The sequence below is a fragment of the Chaetura pelagica genome, unplaced genomic scaffold (assembly GCF_000747805.2).
Source record: "Chaetura pelagica isolate M959 unplaced genomic scaffold, ChaPel_1.0 scaffold531, whole genome shotgun sequence".
In the NCBI taxonomy this organism is placed as follows: Eukaryota; Metazoa; Chordata; class Aves; order Apodiformes; family Apodidae; genus Chaetura; species Chaetura pelagica.
In genome coordinates, this window is record NW_009952362.1 from 4004619 (window position 1) to 4009404 (window position 4786).

Consider the following 4786-nt stretch of genomic DNA (forward strand, 5'->3'; position numbering starts at 1 on the left):
GGATGGCTGAGTTATCATTGCAGCTACTGTGGAAGGAAGGTTAATGGCAAAATATTCAACAAAGCTAAAAATGCTCGATGTACTTTCCGAAATGTATTCATGTCCTGTTTAAAGCAGGTGGAAAGAATGACTTGTAACCAAAGCAAAGAGTGAATTTTAAAATAATATCTTTATTTTCTCCAAGCACTGTGATCAAGTAGATTTTCTGATTAAGGAATCTGAGGTTCTCTCAACCATTTGCTTCTTCATGACAGGTCCCATGTGCGCAGGTTTGAATTAACTGAAATGTGTTACAAAATTTCAGATGTTGACAAGTTTAAATTGAGCCCTTTCAGAAAAATATCTAGTGTTGGATTTAAATGGGTTATGGATCTTTTTTGAAGAGCTCGGTGAATTTGCAATCACTGTTTTGCAATGCAATAGTGTATTTATTAATTAGTGTATAATCAGGAATATATATCCACTGACACCAGTGGATACGACATACTTGATCACTGGTGCATGTAGAAGCTGACTGGGAGGATCAGATCTAGGGGAGTTCAATGTCAGCTTTACAGACATTGTGGGAACCTAATCTAGTACAAATAAGCTCATACTTAATCGGTTGTGTTCATTCACACTCAGTGGGGAAGAAAGAGGTGCAGTCTTAGACAACACAAAGTCTTGCACAGATTTTTTCCTAACTAGTCCTAAGCGTTAGATTGATTCATTAACTTTGACAATCCCAGTCTGACTTTTCTCTAAATATTGCTGGTGAAAATGTAGTGTATCTCTCTCCCCTCCCCTGAAAATTCATTAACATTGCTAAAATGCAAAAGCAATTCTGCTGTCACTGGAAAGCAGCACGACAGAATATTCAGCAGGCTAGTTTTTAATAAAACATGTTTTTTCTTCATAATTAATATAACAAGGTTTTCTGGCTTAGCACTTGGCATGGATCCCAGGAAATTAAAAGAGGGGAATGAGTCGCCGTGGTGTGACCATTGCATGACAAACATGTTATGAGAGGACATTTTTGCCTTAATGATTTGTTCCAAAGAAAAAGTTGCACTGAAGTACTTTGAATGAAAAAAACAATACTTTGCACTTTGGTGAAACCTTGGAAAACACCCTTAAATTCCTATTTCCATCCTTTCTCAGAACTTTCTATCTTCATCATTCTGGTTTTTATTTGAATCTGGTTTTAGAAGATTTATAAGTATCACTGATAAATAAATGTTATTGGTGAAATGCAGCAAAAGCTAAAAGTAGTAACTTATATCAAGTCAGGAAAGCACTCAGACATTCATGGATCTGGTGAATTTGGAGAAGGCAAAATTTTCCATTTGGTTCTTTCATAATACCTGAGGAGAAACTGATTTAATCTGCCTGAATCCAAACTGTTTCCAGAACAGGCAGGAATCTGCATGATAGGAAGAGCAAAATTTGGTCCTTTATTTTTGCTTATATGACGCAACTCCACCAAAGATTGTCTGCAGACACAACAGGTCTTCTCCGGTTGTTTCTTTTTGTTTGTTTGTTTTTAATTACAGTAGGTTCTCACTGATACACATATCAGTGTTGTCTGAACAGTAACTTTTATTGATACTTTTTTACTCAGCAAGATACTGTAGTAGAAATGTGCCTGCCATAAGGTGTTGTATGGTGAAGTATTCCTTACTTTGTCAATATGAAATCCAAAGAGCTCTGCTGCAGCAGTTTGTAGCAACAACCAGACACCTCAGTTCAGCAGCCTGTCCCCCCTGACATGAGCTTGTATTGAAGCAACTTTTCTGACATGCACATAGAGTTAAATGATATGCTTAAACCTCGTGCTGAGTTGGGCTAGAGAAATAGGCAACATGACAAGACCAGTTTGGGTCCCACAACACTCAGGTGATCACACACCAGGCTGCAGCTCCCTTGAACAATGCTCTGAAGTGCTTTTGCACATTCTTGAAACTTTTTACTTTTTTTTTTTTTTTTTAAAAAAGGTGATTTTTAAATCAACATATATTCAGATCAGGTTGTTGGGATTTTTTTTTTTTTGTATCAGAGGTCCCTCCTAGGCCAACACACCTGGCAGCAGAGGGGAAGAAATGCAGGAGTCAGGAGAAGTAGAGGTGGCTCTTCACTGAGTATTTTGGAACTTCAGAAAACTGATGTGTTCTTAGTTGTGATGGGAAGTGTCCAATAAGCAAGTGCACTTAGTAGCAGAAAAGAAAGGTTCAAAGTATCACATTTAGATCAAACTATCACATTTAGATCAAACAATTGCAAAGGAAACTTATCATTGGTGCCTGTCTCCTAGCTGGCCACAGCACATAGGAAGCTTGCCAGCAGGACAGGTCTTTCCTTGCCTCAGGTGTGTGGAGATCAACATTTTAGGGTGTCCCAAAGTGAACTGACACCTTTTTCTACCCACCAATGGATCTATTCCTGTATTAAACTCCCACTCGTGCTACCCTCACCCTCCCTCCAGTGCTACACCCCTCATGCTAGGGCCTTAGACTCCACTGCATCCCAAACCCATCCCTGCAAAGAGCAGTGGGTGCTGTCGTACCCATCTCAGTTTGGGCCCCATCAGGTGTTGTGCCTCTCTGCAGCCCTCACCTAAATTTGCCTGATGCAGCAGGAAAGTGACAAAGCCCCGGGAGTGCCCCCAGCCAACTGTGCAGTGCTCTCAGAGAGGGGAGCCTTCCTCCCTGACCCCCCAGGGCAATCAGCTTATGCCCTGCAGCGTGCAGGTTGATATCCCCTGGAACTAAAGGGACTTAATGACTTTGCATAAGCCTTAAGTCTAGGCTATAACCTGCATTCCTGGCAATGCCTGCAAAAGCATTTGATAGCACAGCTATCACACCCATTAGTGTGACAAGGCTGGCTCCTGCAGTCCCCTTGATATGGGTTTTGTAGCTTCCCCTTGTTTGTAGTATCCAAAGCTGACCCAGTTTTCCACTTGGGAGCACAAGCACACCAGTGAGCAACTTTAAAAACAGCTGGCTGCTACCAGGCCACTTCTCACAGTGCTAAGATTAACTTGGAAACTTCTATAACCTGGAAAATAGAAGCAGGTAGCTCTGGTGCAGAGAACCAAGCTGGTTTCAGCTGCACCTCTGAGGGCCATTGCTGTTTTTCCTGGATCCTCGTGTTTTTCATATCATGGGAAAGGTTCACAATTGAATAAGCAGCCAAATAAAGACTTCAAATGTAAGCTTCTCTGGATACCCTGGGACCAGTGGGGCAGGAACATGTAATTTATTCTGAGGCTCACATTGCAGTTCAGTGTGGAGGCAGGAGATGTCTTGCTAGCAGAGAGGTGAAGAACTCAAGAGGTTTTGGTGGAATCCTTTCAGGGAATGGTTTCCCAGGCTAAAAATACAACATGTGTTGCATGTGTGCTCCAGATGATAATGTGCCCTGCTTTCATTATACTACAACCGTGGCCTTGGCTGAGAAATACAATGTCATTGCTGGAAAAGCCACTTTCCCTTGAAGTTCAAAGACTGTCACTACCCAAGATGGTTGCAGGCAAAAATCTGGCCGATTGTAAGAGCAACAGAACTGTCGATTCCCTCCTCCTTTGGCGAGAAGCCCAGACAAAGGTTCCCACTGAGAGCTGTCAGCAGGATCAAGGGGTTCACTACGAAGAGGCAGTAGTTGTGTCTGCCCTCGTGGCTCCTTCATGCCTTATGTCAGCCATGGATGGAAGTTGATCAAATATCCCTCCTTGTTCTCCAGTTCATCCCCATCCCACCTCCTCGGATGCAAAGCTCTGACTGAACAGGGGAACAAATGAAAGGGGCAATATTTGTTTTGCTGCTGTAGAAGCCACTTCATGGGAAGTTGCAGGAGAATTTGCACCGCTCAGTGCAATTAAACGAATAGGCCATTTTCTGTCAATGCTGTTTTATTTTTTGATTCCTGCTTTGTTGTAAGGTCTGTGTAAGTGCAGAGGTAGTTTTTATCCTTCTGCTTGTCTAAAAACTCTTTCTCTCTGAAATTACTTCTGTTTTGCACACATGTAAATTCACAGCTTAACCCTGGGTTGTAGCCTTTGTGCTTCCTATTTCTCCACCTGCTTTTGTCTTTTAATTATTCATGTTACTTGTAATAAGGGTAGCAAATATATGGGAGACACAATCACCAGTTCAACTGCAGAATGTCCTTGGCAGCTGTAAATAATTTCCCTTGAATTTGGGGTCAAATCTTCTTGGCTTTATTCAGAAACAATTGCCAAAGATTAACTAGACATTTTTGTCTGAGAAAGAGCCGTAGGATTCTGTCCTGAGACCAAGAAAGCTCATGGTTCTGGCATTATTGTTTGAAATCTATTACATTTCATTAGTCTCTCCTTCTTGAGGAGTTAAATGGAAAAATACAGAGCAGCACAGATCTACAGTGTTTAACCATGGTATAAAGCCTAATTAGCAAAGTTTCGATGGTTCTTTGGAGGAAGAGCTTTGGAAAAGTGCTAATCATTATGATGATGAAGACAACAAAGATCAAGTGAAAACAGGATATTTAGAATTTCAGGCATTTTCCCACCATTTTTTCTAGGAGCCCTATAAATGTAATGGAGTCTACACTCAGCAATGCACCAATACCCATATAAAATGTCTGTACCATATATATGTATATAAGGATTTCCTTTTTATGAGCCTAAAGTAATAATATTTAAAATTGCTCTCTGCAAATTCTTCCAGCTTCGTCCTCCCTCTCTGTGGACATGCTGCAAACAGGATCCAGCAGTTTTATTCCCTCTTCAGAGAGCACAAAAAGTATCGGTGTCGAGCCACAGCAGGGA